Below are 18,613 nucleotides of genomic sequence, written 5' to 3'. Positions count from 1 at the left end.
TTACATGAGGCATCACAACAACGTTTCACTAGGCAACGCCGGTCAACTGCTGTTTGTGTATTAGAAATCGGTTGGAAACTTTCCTCGTGTCAGCACGTTGTAGTTGTCGCCACCGGCGCCAACCTTGTGTGAATGCTCTGAAAAGCCGATCATTTGCATATCATAGCATCTTATTCCTGTCGGTTAAATTTCGCATCTGTAGCACGTCATCTTCGTGATGTAGCAATTTTAATGGCCAGTCGTGTATTATACAGTTTTATTCGCTGGTAGAAAAGTGTGAGGCAGCTTAGACTTTAACGTCCAGTCGCCGACGAGGTCATCAGAGACGTAGTGCAAGTTAGGATTGGGAAAGGATGGATAAGAACGTCGGCGATGGCCGTTCAAAACATGTCTGTCATTCTCCATAGCAATTTATGGCAATAACGGTAGTCCTAAGCCTCGTGGCCAACATGGAGTTAAACCACCGCCCTCCAGAATACTAATCCAATGTCTCGCCACTGCGCCATTTCACTCAGTCTCTTAAAGTAGAGTTTGCAGTTTCGGAATTCGACGGCGGTTACTGTTTGTAGACAAGGAAGAAAACGGGATCGTTCCCGTCGAACTAACGTAATTGATTCTGCGTTCTGTGAACTGTAGGGTCCAGTCAATTTAATGTGACCACCTGTCAATGGCCTGAATAACCAACTTTAGCAGCGTCGAAGTCCAGGAAGAGTCCGTGACGTTGTAGATTATACTGACAGGGGTGTGGTGCTATGCCGACTTCAGTGCCGCTAGGGTTTGCGGTTGAGGATCCATGGAGCGAACAGCCCGATCAGGATGGTCCCATGATTTCTCGCTCAGATTCAAATCCTGGAGTTTGGTGACGAGGGAAGTGCGGTAAACTCATTCTGCTGCTCTTCGAGCCAGGCACGTACATTGCAAGCTTTGTGAAACCTTCCATTGTCCTCCTCGTAGACGCCATCGCGCCGAGGAAGAAAAAAAAAGAGAATCCACGTAGAGGTAAACGTGGTCCCCAAGGATGGATACGTAATTGTGTTGATCAACTGTGCCTTCGAGAATGACGACATCACCCAGGGAATGCCACGAAAACATTCCCCAGACAACAACGTTCCCTCCTCCGGCCTGGAGCCTTCCGATAATTGTTGCAGAGCAGTACACGTCAACTACCATCTGGCTAATTGAGCATAAAAGGAAATTCATCTGAAAAGGTCACCTGTCGCAACACAGTGGACGTCCTGTAGCCGATGAGCGTGGGTGTGCGGACCAGGCGCCCGCTGAGGAGGCCCGTATGTAGCAACGTTCGCTAAACGGTCGTTGAGGAGACACTGTTATTAGCCCTTTGCTTCATCCGGGCGGTCAGCTGCTCCAGAGTTGCACGTCTATTCGCCCCTATATATTTCCGCAGCCGGCGCTCACCCCTGTCATCTACGGCCCGTAATGGATCGCAATTGCCTCGGCTCCGGTTTTATTAGCGCTCTTTTGCCACGCATGGTATATTTTAACCACAGCGGAACACGAACACGTTACAAACTTGGCCATTTCGGAAATGATTTCATCCTTGGCCAGGAAGCCAATGATCATGCCCTTTTAGATGTCAGATAACCCGCTCCGCTTCCGCCTGCATTACAACGACAGTGCTGTTTTACGCGTCCCCTCCCCCCTCTCCACCATCCCACCACAACATGCCTTATATACCCTGCAGTGCGAGTGCTGCCACCCACCGTTTTTAAGTGGCCACATTAATGTGACTGGACCGTGTATTATCCGATGAATGTTATTGGAAGAGTTTCCGAGAATACTGCAGGGATCCGACGATGGAACTTAAACTGGAAGTACTCCAAGATCGGGATTCTATATGGGTATAGTGAGATAACTTCACGGCTCATACCAATAGTTCAGAAGCTGTCACTAGCGATTGTGGCTTTCAGTCCGAAAAGACTAGTTCATGATGCCCTCCACGCTAGTCTATCCTGTGCGAGCTTCTCCAATTGTGCACTGATATTACAACCTTTTATCTCAATCCTAACCAACTTAATGTCTAGCTTAGGTCTCCCATTACAATTTTAACCCCCCATCCCGCCCTCCGGACCTCACGCGCGCACGTTCGCGCACCCTCACGCACACACACACATACACACATACACACGCACACACACACACACACACACACACACACACACACACACACACACAATACGAGGGCGGTTCAGAAAGTAACCTCCGATTGGTCACAGTGCGGGTTGTGGGGGGAGTAGCGACGCCATCTGTGCGTTCACGCACTCAACAGGTCAGTCGGCATCAAGCCGTGGTCGAGTGAACGTCGTACCTGCGCTAGTTTAGTTTTTGTGGCAGTTTGAAATGTGTGCTGCAATAGAAAACCCCGCCAAATGTGAAGTGCGTGCTGTCATAAGGTTTTTTACAGCCAAAGGATATTCTGCAGCAGCTATTCATCGTGAGCTTTGTGCCGTGTACGGACCAAGAGTTATGAGTGAAGGAGTTGTCCGTGAATGGGTACGTTTATTTAAAAGTGGGCGAGAAAACGTTCATGATGAAGAGAGGAGTGGTAGACCATCATTGGTGACTGACGAACTCGTTCAGACAGTTGATGCAAAAGTTCGTGAAAATCGACGTTTCTCAATGTCGGATTTGTCTACTGGTTTTCCACAGATTTCTAAGACTATCTTGTACGAGATAGTGACAGCAAGATTGGGTTACCGTAAGTTCTGTGCACGATGGGTGCCCAAAATTCTTACCGACCACCACAAAACTCAAAGAATGGCCTCTGCATTAGACTTTCTGTCACGTTATGAGGACGAAGGAGAACCATTGTTAAACAGAATCGTGACCGGTGACGAAACCTGGATTAAGTACGTGAACCCTGAGACAAAAGAACAATCAAAGATGTGGGCACATTCAAATTCGCCTACCAAACCAAGAAAAGCCTCGCAAGATTTTTCTGCCAGAAAACTGATGGCAACGGTGTTTTGGGATGCCAAAGGGGTGTTGTTGGTTGAATTCATGGAACGTGGTACGACCATTAATCAAGACGTGTACTGTGAAACAATAAAAAAGTTACGACGGGCTATACAGAACAAACGCCGTGGTATGCTGACTTCCGGTATCGTTTTTTTGCACGATAACGCCCGTCCTCACTCTGCTCGCAGAACAACGGCCCTTCTTGAGTCCTTCAAGTGGGACGTTATCAACCATCCACCTTACAGCCCAGACCTGGCGCCAAGTGATTATCACCTCTTCATGCATTTGAAGAAATGGCTCGGGTCACAGCAGTTTGATGACGACGAAGAGCTCAAAGATGCGGCCACAGGCTGGCTCCAGGCACAAGCGGGTGATTTTTATGCAGAAGGAATTTCAAAGCTTGTGAAGAGATACGATGAGTGCCTCAATCGCTATGGAGACTATGTAGAAAAATAGTGCAAAGATGTAGTTGTAAGATGTATATATTAAAATATTTTTATTTAACTTGGTGTATTTTTTTAAATCAACCGGAGGTTACTTTCTGAACGGCCCTCGTATATATGTATATATATATACACGCACACACACACACACATTTATCTCCATAACTACTCTTTGATGTTTCATGATGTGTCCTAGCGACCGATTCTTTCATTTATGCAGTCATTGTCTGTCACATTTCTTTTATCTTACTAATTCGATTCATACCTCTGCGTTAGCTAATCTACCCATCTAATATTCAAAATTTTTCTGTAGTACCACATTTCAAATCTTCTATCTGCAAAATACTAACGCGAATTCTTCACAGACGAATGGATAAACTAGTAGAAGGTTGGTTGGTTGGTTTGGGGAAGGAGACCAGACAGCGTGGTCATCGGTCTCATCGGATTAGGGAAGGATGGGGAAGGAAGTCGGCCGTGCCCTTTCAGAGGAACCATCCTGGCATTTGCCTGGATTGATTTAGGGAAATCACGGAAAACCCAAATCAGGATGGCCGGACACGGGATTGAACCGTCGTCCTTCCGAATGCGAGTCCAGTGTCTAACCACTGCGCCACCTCGCTCGGTAAAACTAGTAGAAGCCGACCTCGGGGAAGATCAGTTTGGATTTCGTAGAAATGTTGGAACACGTGAGGCAATACAGACCTTACGAATTATCTTAGAAGAAAGATTAAGGAAAGGCAAACCTACGTTTCTAGCATTTCCAGACTTAGAGAAAGCTTTTGACAATGTTGATTGGAATACTCTCTTTCAAATTCTGAAGGTGGCAGCGGTAAATTACAGGGAGCGAAAGTCTATTTACAATTTGTACAGAAACCAGACGGCAGTTATAAGAGTCGAGGGACATGAACGGGAAGCAGTGGTTGGGAAGGGAGTGAGACAGGGCTATAGCCTATCCCCGATGTTATTCAATCTGTATATTGAGCAAGCAGTGAAGGAAGCAAAAGAAAAATTCGGAGTAGGTATTAAAATCCATGGAGAAGAAAAAAAACTTTGAGGTTCGCCGATGACATTGTAATTCTGTCAGAGACAGCAAAGGACTTCGAAGAGCAGTTGAACGGAATGCACAGTGTCTTGAAAAGAGGGTATAAGATGAACATCAACAAAAGCAAAACGAGGATAATGGAATGTAGTCAAATTAAGTCGGGTGATGCTGAGGGAATTAGATTAGGAAATGAGACACTTAAAGTAGTAAAGGAGTTTTGCTATTTGGGGAGTAAAACAACTGATGATGTTCGAAGTAGAGAGGATATAAAATGTAGACTGGCAATGGCAAGGAAAGCGTTTCTGAAGAAGAGAAATTTGTTAACATCTAGTACAGATTTAAGTGTCAGGAAGTCTTTTCTGAAAGTATTTGTATGGAGAGTAGTCATGTATGGAAGTGAAACATAGACGATAAGCAGTTTGGACAAGAGGAGAATAGAAGGTTTCGAAATATGGTGCCACAGAAGAATGCTGAAGATTCGATGGGTAGATCACATAACTAATGAGGAGGTATTGAATAGAATTGGGGAGAAGAGGAGCTTGTGGCACAACTTGACTAGAAGAAGGGACCGGTTGGTAGGACATGTTCTGAGGCATCAAGGGATCACAAGTTTAGTATTGGGGGGCAGCGTGGAGGGTAAAAATCGTAGAGGGAGAGCAAGAGATGAGTACACTAAGAAGATTCAGAAGGATGTGGATGCAGTAAGTACTGGGAGATGAAGAAGCTTGCACAGGATAGAGTAGCATGGAGAGCTTCATCAAACCAGTCTCAGGACTGAATACTACAACAACAACAACAACAATCTAACCGAGCCGTACCAAACTGTTTTACAATTTTTTGTGGTAAGGTCTTAAGGGACCAAACTGCTGAGGTCATCGCTCCCTGAGCTTGCACACTACTTAATCTAACTTACGCTAAGGGCGACACACACACCCATGCTCCAGGGAGGACTCGAACCTCCAACGGCGGATGATGGGGGAAGTGGGGGGGGGGGGGGCGGTAAGCGGCGCGGAGAAGCCTCAGGCCGCGCTGCGTACAATTGTAGGAAGTTTTAACAGGTGGTGACGTGATCTCCTTAACCTCAGTATGTTTACAGATTGTAGTTTCATTTATTTGCTCTTTGTTCTTGGTGGTCAGTTAACTAGTGTCATGCACTAGGTAGTATTATTTGTGGCTCTTTACTGATTTTTTTCTTCAAATTAACCTGATGACGTATAAATCGAAAGAAAGTAGTCACCGCACCACCTTTGGCTTCCATGTATTTTAATAGCGCCCATTACAGCTCTGATCAATCAGTGGCCTGTACTTCCTAACAGAAGATTCAGGTATCGTCACGCAGGCACTTTCTTTGGTGACTCAAGGAGTCCAGTGCGAGAGCCCATTTGGCACCCACAGGTGGCAAGTGTACACCACACCAAAAGAGTGGTTCGTTGGGAGGAGACAGGCCCCGTCGTGGGACTTACTGCCATCCGTCATGATTTTCCTCAATCTGCTGCGATCTTCGGCGAGCTTCTGCCATTTGTCGCAGTCAATATGACATGAGTTCATATCCCGCTTGACGTAATCTTTAAAGCGCTAAGCATGTCTTACAGCCGGTGCTGTCTCACTAAGCAGTGTGCGCCGGAGAAGACGGCAGTGGTCCATACGATGTCAGTGTCCTAGCCACCGCAGGCGACGTTCCTTGAGAGTGGCGGTGACGCTTCGTAGATTTGCAGCATTCAGAATCATCTCATTTGTCACATGATCTCTCGTTGTTATGAGCAGAATGTTTCGCAAGCACCAGGTGTTGAACTTAATTTCTTGTTTGGCGTCTGATGTCCATATCTCAGAACCATATAAGAGGGTGCTCAGCACGCGTCTTGACAGACTGTGGTCACTGTAAGGTGTTTGTTGTCCCATACTCTTCTGTGAAGCTTCCCGAAAGCGTTCGCCGCTTTGCTAATTCTTACATGTACTTTATCGTCTAGAGAAAGATCTTTTGACACTAGCGAACCGAGATAGCAGAATCCTTCGACTGTTTTCACGAAGTAGCTATTCGATCATATGCGCCATAATCACAGTCTTCTTTATATTCACAGACAAGGAGAAGAGCTTGCTTGCAGCAGAGTATTTGCCCACAAGTTTCTGAAGGTCGTCTCGAGAGTGACATTGTACAACCTTCAAATAAGGAGGAAGGTTTTTTTTTCATCTACCGTGATGACATTCCGCTCACATGATGGCGAAGGTCACGTTTAAGGAAATGGAATACCAGAAGAAAGGAAAGAACATTAGGGTTTAATAGCCCGCCGCCGACGAGATCATTAGAGATTGTGGAATGCTACAGGTCATATAGTATTCTCAGTGACAAAGAGAAAATCAGTAAGAGTATGGTTGAACTGCAACTCAAAACTTCAGCTTTTCACCAGTAAACAATGCACGTGTTGAAGAAATTTCGGTTTGTTAGGCACAATGAGAACACCGACTGTGGGGACGTCAGTCAACTGCAGTACTCGCACTATAATATCTACATCTACATCTACGTGATTACTCTGCTAGTCACAATAAAGTGCCTGGCAGAGGGTTCAATGAACCACCTTCATGCTGTTTCTCTACCGTTCCACTGTCGAACGGCACGCGGAAAAAACGAGCACTTACATTTTTCTGTGCGAGTCCTGATTTCTCTTATTTTATCGTGATGATCATTTCTCCCTATGTAGGTGGTTGCGAACAGAATGTTTTCGCAATCGGAGGAGAAAACTGGTGACTGAAATTTCATGAGAAGATCCCGTCGCAACGAAAAGCGCCTTTGTTTTAATGATTGCCACTCCAGTTCACGTAACATGTATGTGACACTATATCCCCTATTTCGCGATAATACAAAACGAGCTGCTCTTCTTTGTATTTGTTCGATGTCATCCGTCAGTCCCACCTGATGCGGATGGGATGGGATATTTATAGTTTGATGAATTGAACGTAAAACCATTCAATACTACTTACTTCTGTGAACTGTAGTCACGAAGAACCAGCAGTGATTCGGCGATTAAATCCCGAGAGCAGTAAAGTAATCACAAAATCAATCTGTGACGTTGCATACGAAACAATATCGTGAACAAGAGGACGGTTCGTATGCGGGCAGTAATGCTAAAAAGAAAATAGTTCATTGCTGGCAAAGCACTTCGTACTTTAGGATTGTACTGCCGACATGTTGAGCCTAAGATAACGTCAGTAACAGCTTTTGCATCTCCACGTTGCAATGACCACTGTGTCCGGATGGCTCAGTGGTCAAAGCATCTGACTAGTAAGCAGCAGGTTCAAATAGCAAACTCTTTTGTAACGGTAGCGAATAAATAGTTGACACCATTTAAGTTCCAACCCTCGTATTTAATTGTGTTACTCATTTTTCTTCCGATTTCTGCTCAGATTAACTCATTTTTCATTTGGTTTTTCCACTCGGCATTGGCCATGTTTCACAAAATATGCTGCGCGGATACCACCTCGATAAGCTGCACGTCCTCTGAGGCAGAGAAGCGGTCAGCCATTTCTGGTGGATGTTTCAGTAATTAGACCGGAAGAGTACAAATTACAAGTGTCGCCTGGTTGTCAGGTGCTGCTCAATTCGACTTACTGCGACGTGTGGGACAGGCCCGTTCTGTAATGTGTAAGCGTTTCCTGCAGGCAGAGCCACTATGTCGTGCGCACCCTAGGAAAACGGTCTGGTACGTTTGCATTGTGCAGTGCGGAGCGCAATCTCGCACGCTTTTTACGCAGCACGTTGCGGGAAGTTTCCATAGCTAAGGAAGCGTAGCTTTACTGTAATAATGCTGGAGTATGTTTCAGGGCTCGCGTCTGGCGAACAGACCACCCACAATCATCTCTTTAGCAGTCAGGATTTCTGGTACGTTATTCATGGCACTCTCTCCTACCACTGTACCAAACTGTAAAATTCACGTTTGTATAAATTTTATCTAACAGTCTTGTGAATTTTAATAGCATAAAATAAACAATTACATCGTTGTATTCGTGAGATCTTCTGATTACGAAACTACTGTGCTTGTAAGGGTTAAGTCTGGATCGAATTGTCATCGTAATTAATTTTAGCGCAACGTTTACCGGAGTCTGTAATATTATGTCTGCCTCACTGCTTTTTTTCTTTAACTAATTTGTGCCTGATTTTATTCTGAGAAGCTCAGTAATGTATGCAGATACCGTAAATGTAATGTGATTCAAAAAGTACTTGAAGTGAAGCGCAGCTGGACAGCAAGAAACTCTTTAGCACGCAACCCCCTTCCCGCAACGATAGTATTAGAGAATCTTTGAGTATATACTCTAAAAACAAGACAATTGATTTGTTAAAAAAAAAAGGCTGTTAATCTGTATCTTGTGGAAAGAGGACATGTTGCGAGGCCGTCGCTCAGAACGTATTGTTACATTTAATTAAAATTGATATTTTAGTGATAAAACCGAGTAAAGTATGTGTAAGAGTTGCCAAACATTTATGTATAGAAATTTTCTGGAGGTGAAGAATGGAAATATCTTGTTTGTTTTTGGATAAGGAGGTGAACTTCATTGTCGTCGCCGTCTATCAATCGACAGAATTGTAACTTTACAAAGTTAACTAAAATACAGGAAAAGAAATGCATTCTCTATAGTTTTCATTCAATAAGTAACAACCTCTCATAATTTCTTAATTACAGTAATTGGATTATGTTCTTATACAATAGTATGGTGCTGAACTCCACTGACCAATTTTGATGTAGCAGGACGTGTAGTTTGAAGGAAGTTTTTGTTCCAAGCAATCGCCTTTTCTCACGAAAAGCAGATTGCTGTTTGATCTTATTTACTTACAACAGTGGTCCCTTAGGTACGAAAAAGCTACGAAAACTTGGGCTCAAAGCTATCCGCAATACGGCCAAGTAACTAACAGAGCCGTATTTTAAACCTTAAAGAACAATAACTTTCTCCAAATTGCAATAAGTCAACAACTGATGCAGAAGCTCATCATTCAAGGAGGCAGAAACCAAAATTCAGGTACCAGTTACGACTTAAAGTAAAAATGTCAATCAAAAATCAGTCTCCCTCCCTCGCTCTCTCTCTCTCTCTCTCTCTCTCTCTCTCCAAACACATATATAAATACTGATATTATAAAAAAAATAGTCATTTTTATAAGTCGTTTTCCTTTCATTAGCCTCACATGCACATTTATATTAATAATGTTAACGAACTAACCGACTATGACGATGACGTAATGGCCCAATCAATAGAGACCGAAAAAGGTCGAATATCGGGAATAGTTCGTGAAGTCAGAAATTTTTGTACACTGGTAGGAGAGAGTGCCACAAACTAGTAGAAATACTGGCTGCTGAGGGATGATTGTGGGGGTGGAGAAGTGTCTGAAGGCCAATTTTCTACATTTTTCTTGAATAATTCGAAAACCGTGGCCTGCAGTGAAAACGTATCCCAGTACAAATTTTAACTACATTAAATTTCCCATAAAAATGCCCTGTTCATTTTTCTGTAACACTAATTGTTTGCACAGAGCGAAACAGAGAATACGAAAATTTTGCGCGTATTTTATGAAGTCCAGGTACAACATTACCGGCTGCATAACCGGCACAAGTAGGGGCAGCTGGGTCACCCTGCAAATATTAGTCTGACTTTGTGGGGTTAACAAATTTGCTTTTATCGTGTAAGGATGAGTCCAGAACATGAGCACCTGATAGTACCAAAGATTCTAGCTTTAAACTGGAGTGATTTAATAAAAATTCTCAGTATTGGAAAATATTCGTATGTATAACCCTTCATTTCATTTTATGCCTTGGGTGTTTTCAGAACGTCCGTGGCGCCGCGGAGCACTGCTAGCGTAGCTGCTGCGCGCCCGCCAACGGCAACTCGGTCCTGAAACGGCGCATGCGCGCGCCGGGCGCTCCTGGTGGGGGAGGTCACGTGACCTGCAGGGCGCTGCCTCCGGCAGTTGCGCATGTGTGGGCTTAGCACATGGTTGTGGTTCGCGCCGTGGTGATTCGCGGACTGGAGTTGTCGGGGGAACCGTACGTTCGAGACCTCAGCACAGGTAAGACCAGCGCGAACCTCTTAGATACCCTTGTTTGTCATGCAGAACTAGCCTACCTTGTACACACTCGCCACCGTGGTCGTTATATTACATCGATTATCGTGAAAGTGACTTTATGGATTTATTCAGGCAAGTAAGATCAAGCGGCATTCTCCCTTAAATCTAAGCAGACATTGTTTTGTCAGGTCATCGTGATACATGTACGTGGCCTGTCTTATATTTTGTATATTTACAAAGAGTAGCGCAAGTAGTAGCTATAGCACAAATAATCACAGTTTACATTTGTTTGTGAAGACAGAATAAAAGATGTACTCATGCAGGTAGACAGGTCGGTTTGGACTGTTGGACGAACTAGAACGATAGAATAGCGTGTGAAATTGGTAAAATAAAAGTAATGAAGAGGGCAGAGAAACAAGCAGTGAATGACTTGAAAAGATAGAGAGAATGGTGATTTATTTCAGCATACAACAAAGAACTAAGATAGTTATTGCAATCATTGGGAAATTACTAGGATTCCCAAACAAAAATGTTGCAGCTTCGTGGAATAAATCAGAGAGCTAGATTATACAGATATTTAAAGAGAGGATAGAGGTGGATAGCTACAGTGGAGGGCTCGATGAAATTTTTATTTCATTTGATAACTATCAACAGAATGCAAAATAAAAACTTCCAAACACAGCCGAAGTTGTAAATCTATTGCACACCTTCCTTGGTAGCTGCAATTTCTAAAGTTTTCACTGCTCGTTTCGTACAGTGGACTGCTGGGACAAGGACCGGCTGTAAAAGTTCCTAGATTTATTCTAACAATAGATGAATCATGATGGTGCTGCTTTTCACTATGTACCGACCGCAGCCGTCTGCATAGAGCGCCTCTTCTTATAATCCTTCACCGACCACGATTTGTTTTCTTTTTTTTTTTCTCTCTCTCCATAGACTTCACCTTAAAAAGGGAGTAAAGGTGTGAGCGGACTTAAGTGGTTAGCGCACGGTATGACCGGTTTTTGCTTACATTGTTTTTGTGAACTAGTTTGCAGTGGTTGTCCATCATATGGCATTTTACAGCCGCCTAATGTCGTTTCCTTCCCGGTGTCTCTTCTAAAATTTTCGTTGCTACTGGTACAAATAATCTACAGGTTTCACTTAAGTTTGTCTTGTCCACACTTTGTTTTAAGTTTGATAACAAATTTAAATAACTGGAATTTCTTTAGTTTTACACAGAACATAGTAACCCACAGTAAAGTGCTGAAAAGATTCGTTCTTAAGGCTACGTGACTTTATAACAAACAATTTTCCTGTTAATGAAAACTTGTTGTGTTGCACTGTGTTCCTTTTCCTTATGGCTATCTCGTGTTAACTTATCAGGTATGTAAATTATTCTACGTATTTCTATGGACTTTTCCAGTTCTGTTAGCCTTTTTGCATACAATAAGTATCGTGTTTAATTTCGGGCTGTATGCAGATAATTTGACACTATCTCAGAGGAGTTGCCTGGAGGGTTTTCTTACTTCCATTGAAGACACATCTGCGAAACGAGCGCATGTGTTAACTGCAGCTCCCCTTGTTAGATCTGGCGCTATTTGTATGTAGTAGATTAAAGAGAACAGGGGCCGTGTGCAACCCTGCCGTACTGCACATCTCTTATTTAACCCGTTATCCATGTTGCCCAGACTTTTGAACAGACACTGTTGTTCCTTTCATCCTCTTGAAAAACTGCTGCTCCCTTGAACGTACTTAAACTACGTTGCCACTGTGCCCCCCCCCCCCCCCCCCCCCCCCCTCTTGGATGCCGCGGCTGTGGCGACTGGGTCTTCCGCCGCGTCAGCCGACACGAAGACTTCCTGTTCTTAGCTTCCTCTCGCTCTCACTTTCGTTGACCGCGCTACGTAGGCAGGAATGTCTTGCGGTCATAGGGATGCTTCCATCATTCGTCAGCCTCGGCGAGGATCGTAGTGCCTTTTTAAATGGAAACGAAGAAACAAGCACATTCCTCTGTTTTAAAGCTTTGGTCATCCTGGTATGCAAGATGAGGCGAAATAGCTTCAGGCTTCACAAAAGTATGTAATAATTCCATACTTACCGAAGGCAAATGCTGAGGAGTGAATATTACCGAACCATCAAATTGTCATGGTTGCAAAATATTGACAAGGATTATTTACAGAAGAGTGGAAACAAGTGGGTGAATACTTGTATTTGCTAGTTACTTAGGTTTAACATACTGCATCGCGTTTAGAGCATGTTCTGCTCGTCTTCAGGCATTTATATGTACAATTTGTTACTTAAAGATAAACGTCTTCAACTAAATTAACATAGGACATTTTATTATTCGCTGTTGGAGGGAAGGGAGGCAGTGATTGGCCAGATATTGATGTCCAGGTTTTCACGTGGTGCTCTCTTGTCTTCTGTTGTCCTCTTCAGGTCCACGTAATTTCCACTTCCCTTTATGTCGTCTATCATCTTGAATCTCCTCGTTCCTTTCAATCTCCTGCCACGCACTAGACCTTCCAAAGTGTCTGTTAAGCAGGCACTCCCATCTCAACGAATGTCCCATCCAGTTCTTCTGCTCTTATAAACTGCAGCCGTCTTCTCTTATAAACCCTTTCCTATACTCTTTACTTATTCTTACCACCCAGCTTATCCTCTCCGTACTCCTCCTCTCATCCTCTCGTCAGTGTCCATGTTTGTCCCATAGAGCGCCACACTCCAGACAAAACACTTGCTAAGACTTTTCCTCAGACCTTATACTGTGCCCCATCTTTCTACTGAATGCCTCCTTCGCCATAGCAAAGCGAGTTTTCACCACCTGACGGTAAGTCAAGTCTTCAGTAATCGTACTCCAAATTATTTAAATGCTCGCACTAGGCTACTAATAACGTGTCCCATCTTAATACATGCCATTCTCCTTTGCCGACCACCGTACTCTGTTTTTGCTGTATTGATTCTCGCCCCCTTATTCCATACAAACGTCATTCAGATCTTATTGCATTTTATTTGCAGTTCGTTCAGTTTCTGCCACTAATACCATGTCACCAGCAAATCGTACACATTCTATTCTTTCCACCAATACACATTTTGCATTTAAGCCTTTCGCAATAATCTTTCCCAGACATAAATTGAACAATAAAGGTGAGAGGCACCAAACTTGTCTAACGCCCCTTGCAATACTGCTTCCTTCAGACATTTCACGTCCAGTCCTTATTCTCAATTTCTGTTGTAAATATAGGCTCTGTACCTATCGTCTCACCTTCCAATCTACTCCATTCCTCTTAAAAATATCCATCAGCTTGTCTTATTGCACTCTGTCGAAAGCTTTTCCAAATCAATAAAAACAGCATAAATTTTTCTACGTTTCTCAAATCTTTCCCTATGATATTTAACAAGCCAGTAGCCTTTTTTATCCTTTTCCTCTTCTAAATCCGAACTGTTCCTCCCGAATCTATCAGCTTGCCATATAGCCTTCTATTCAGCGATCCCAACAATAATTTAGATGAAATTTAGCTACCTCTTTCTATTCACATTTTTGTATTGCTATCCTCAATTGGTGTAGTTACCGTTGCAATAGTCAAGCCATTCCCTTTCCTCGTATATCTCAGTTGAGGTAGACTATTTCCTTCGTTCTCCCGTCTCTGAAGGACAGTAAGCCTCAAAATTTCATAATGACCTCAAAATCTAGGGAACGTTTGCTTTGCTTGTCTAACATTATCCACCCAATCATTTAGTGTGTAACTGTGCGAAGTTTTCCCACTGGCTTTTTACATCAAAACCAAAATCACTATAATTAGGTAACCAAGAATGTCCTGATACCAAGAATGCGTGGTCAGTGGCCGAGGCTTCACGCTAATGTCTTGATTTTTCTTCACGAGACACAATGAAACTTAAATTTTCCTGTTTAAGCTAGCAGGTCTTAGGATTTCGTGTGTCGAGGTTACACATCCTTAAAGTTACCAATCCTTAAATATTTGAAGATAATCGCTTTAGAATTTCCAGAACCAACTCTTTTCCCGAGATGACGTAATCAGAGCTGACTGAAAAAGTCTGTATGTAATGACTAGGTTTCCAGAAGGAACGAAACGTGTTTCCTCTCTCCTTTGAATGCGGCATTGCAACTTACAGCAGGGGGCGTTAGCAGGAAGGCTTTTAGAGAGAACGCTCTCGTCCTTGTCGTATACTTCCTCCTACAGTTTCGCTGTCGTCTTCAAATGTTCCTTTTTCACTTCCCAGGATGTCAAATTCCTCGACTCTCTGCTCCATCATGATTGCAGACAGTCAGCTACTGCAAAAGCTCCATCTTCCTCAGCTGCTGTGTTCTCTCCTGCATTAAAAGGAAAATGGACTTTTACAACATACAGTGCCTGCGCAAGTATCATAAAACGTTATCACACATTTAAGCTCAACAGTCCACTCTAGCAATTTGCTCGATAATTCTCACTTATCAAACTTAAAGTAATTATTAGTTTACCTGACCTAGAATGCTGATAGTCCGACGCTTTATCTTCTGTATCTTTATACGAATTACTCATCAGTCCGTGTTAATTAGAGCTCACACACAAACTAAACAAACCATGCAAATTGTGACAGTGGACATGTTCCTACTGGGCTCTGAACACGTCTGCTTACTGCCATGCTCAACTGTGTGCCAATCCTAGAGCAGTTATTTATATTATCCAGCCATGCTCTGAAAGCGGCTTCATGAATAGTACTTTAAAGCGGGAGGAGGCCAAAATAACCAAAAATGGACTAGATTTCCTTGTGCTCTGAACTCCCCATATGTGGCACGCTAGCCTGTGCCAATCACCTCGTCCAGTTAATGATTCGTGTCAGTGGTGGCAGTCTTTTCTCATACAGCCGAGTTTTATACGATCGTCCCTGTTAATACCTTTACATTTCTCTCCCTTAGGTATTTGAAATTATTGAAACGAGTTCAGAATCATTAGTAATGAGAAAGCTTGCTACTTTTCTACATGTCGGACACATTGTGCCCTGATTTATCCAAGATCTTGAAGACCGGACGTAGTTTAGGCTTGGAAGTTATTCACCCGTAAGGATAGTCCTGAAACACCTGTGTAGTCACTCCGCCTGTAGCGCATCTGTAAAGACGCGTATCATTTGGTAAAGCAATTAAGACCACATTTCTAGTACTTTCAGTACACCCTCCAATTCGTACGAGAGTCTGGACACAAAAGGAGAGAATATTCTAAAACGGCATCTGCAATTTGAACTAACGTCATCCAAAGTTAAATGGCGCACTTATCGGTGAGAACAAGGTACTTCATAGTTCAGGGTTGTGCGCTACTCTACACTTCTACCTGTTCCTTTCAGCATCATCTCATTTCATCATATTGGTCCTAAAAGGCGTGGCTCGTGATAGTGAATGGGACAGCCTGGGGGTCAACAGAAGCCCTGGAAGATTCTATACAGAATGTGCAACCAAAGTTCACTATCTGAGGTAAAGTATACAGACGTGTATTAGTGGAATTTCAAATAGGGTATGCCTGTCGTTCGCCTTTGACGGCTGAACCCTACTGGGGATACATTCAGTAAAGTGTCTGGAAGTCGGTGGAGGAATGGCAGTCCATTTTACATCTAGAGCTAAGACAAGAGAAGGTAGGACGCTTAGAAAATATAACAGACCTATAAGGAGACTGCCTACACTACGCTTGTCCGTCCTCTTTTAGAATACTGCGGCGCGGTGTGGGATCCTTACCAGATAGGACTGACGGAGTACATCGAAAAAGTTCAAAGAAAGGCAGCACGTTTTGTATTATCGCGAAATATGGGAGTGTCACAGAAACGATGCAGGATTTGGGATGGACATTATTAAAAGAAAAGCGTTTTTCGTTGCGACGGAATCTTCTCACGAAATTCCTATCACCAACTTTCTCCTCCGAATGCGAAAATATTTTGTTGACACCGACCTACAACGATAACCACGACAAGATAAAGGAAATCAGAGCTCGTACGGAAAGATATAGGTGCTCATTCTTCCCGTGCGCTATAAGAGATTGGAGTAATAGAGATTTGTGAAGGTAATTCTATGAACCCTCTGCCAGGCACTTAAATTTGATTTGCAGAGTATCGATGTAGATGTAGTGATGTTGGACTTTGGGGTCTGGACTGACGTCTACGTTTTACCTCATTCCACAGTTGTTCCATTGGGTTCAGATCTGAACCCTTGGCAGGCCAGTCCATTTCAAGAATGTTGTCCACGAACCATTTCCTCATAGGTGCTGCTTTATAACAGGGTGCAATGCCATGCTAATACAATCATCGTCGCCGAAGTGTACCTCTGCTGTACATAGCACGCAATGCTGTCAATGTGATCATACCGTTCCATATTTAGCGTTTTCTCGAGTGCTATAAGGGATCACACCCTATCCGCGAAAAATAGTCCCATGTCGTATACGTCACCATCTCCGTACTACAGTGTTGGCACTACACATGACGGCAGATGACGTCCTGCAAGGCATTTGCCAAATCCAAACCCTTTACTCGGATTGCCACGAGATATAGTCATTCATCACTCTAAATCACTCATGTCCAGTTATCTGCTCTCCAGTGATGTCTCCCTTTATGCCACCTGAAGCATTGTTTAGTACTAACCTCAAATATGTGTGGCTTATGAGGACCTGCTCGACCCTTGTACCTCGTTGTCACACCCTACGCACAATCAGTGTTGGTTGGACTGCTGGTAGCACTCTGAAACTTACAACTGATTCCCTTTGGTGATTTCATGTGGCTTTACACAATGAGCCTGCACAGTGCTTGACGATTCCAGTCAGTAGACCTACATGAGATGTGCCTGGTCTCGGTTCAGTGCTCGCGCAGAATAACGTGGCCAGAAGGTGGGCAATCGGCAGGGCATGTGTGGGGAAAGCAGTAGTGGTGGGGGTTAGGGGCTGGCTCTGCAGGGGAAAAGTCGAGAGCTGAAATGGAAGTGCCGTTCTAAACTGAAGCCTACGCTCACATTTTTTGTAAATATTAAGCTCCTCCACGCCCACACTTGCATGGTGACAATTCACAAAGATGTCACCTCTGCATTGGCTAGTATCTAAAATGTACTCCGCTGAAAATGCAACCCAAGCAGAGATTTTTCACGAGGCTTATTAACCATTTGTAACTTTCAGAGAAGCGTCATGAGTGTCGAATTTTGTGTAAAACCTATACATTTCTCTTGCTGCTATTTAAAATTTGCTTCTTTTGCAAAAAAAAAGCGGAGTTTACATGGTGTCACTTCACTAACATGTTGCCCAGATGCAATTGCGAGAGAATTCTGAAACATGGTTTATTAAGTTTATTAGGCGAGAAGCTGAGGAATAAGATCAACAGCTTATGAAAAACCATATCCTCAGTACAAAAATAAACGTGTAATGTCTTCACTTATGTTCTAAAACCCACGGTGTTCCACTTTCCACCATCCACTGAGGGCCCTTAAAAATACATTATTCCATCGAGAAAGTGTGTAGTTAGTGGAATAACATGGCAGATGACGAAGTTCTGTAAAATAACCATATGGCCAAATACTCTCCTCTTTGAATGCTGTCATTTACCAAAATCTGATTTCCGTTGTGGTTATTTCACTCTGGCTTTTATCACTGGAGCGCGCGATCGCAAATGAATGTACTACGTCAGATCCACTTTCTCGCGATTGGCAACAGATAGCCCTCCACCCAACTCTAAAGAAAAATTCAATATATTACCTAAATTTCGTACGTAGCAACATATGTAATATGCACCAAACTCAAAACCATGGCACCCCTATATTTCACTGGATTTTTCAAATTTCGCCCCCTGTCTTACTTCCACGCCAATATCACAATAAGTACCATAACGAGTGATGGGCACGTCATGAAGCTGACATATAAAGCTATAAGTAAGCAAAAATATTTTTTTTTCGAATAGTTTCTGTAACATGGCTTGAGAAAGAGTGTAGGGAGTGCGTCTCGATTCTGTCATGGGCGATCGGCAGAAAGGGGACACACGCTGTCGGACTCCCGTTCCGAACAGACGAATAAACTCGCCCTCACAGAGAGTGGTGGCGCTGTGGTTATCACACTGAACGCGCATTTGCGAGGACGACGTTCAAACCCACGTCCGGCCATCGTTATG

The 18,613-nt window shown here is 43.4% G+C and overlaps 1 protein-coding gene across 2 annotated transcripts in view; it reads left to right on the top strand.

The window, feature by feature from the left end:
* Window positions 1–18,613, top strand: part of LOC126480786 (alpha-1,3-mannosyl-glycoprotein 4-beta-N-acetylglucosaminyltransferase A) — an 802,672-nt gene that overhangs the window by 402,395 nt on the left and 381,664 nt on the right. For both annotated transcript variants that reach the window (XM_050104097.1, XM_050104098.1), the window contains exon 2: window positions 10,270–10,510. The gene's annotated coding sequence lies outside the window, so the exon portion shown is untranslated. The remainder of the gene's footprint in view (window positions 1–10,269; window positions 10,511–18,613) is intronic.

The sequence above is a fragment of the Schistocerca serialis genome, chromosome 5 (genome assembly GCF_023864345.2).
Source record: "Schistocerca serialis cubense isolate TAMUIC-IGC-003099 chromosome 5, iqSchSeri2.2, whole genome shotgun sequence".
NCBI lineage: Eukaryota > Metazoa > Arthropoda > Insecta > Orthoptera > Acrididae > Schistocerca > Schistocerca serialis.
This window is presented reverse-complemented; position numbering and strand designations above follow the sequence as displayed.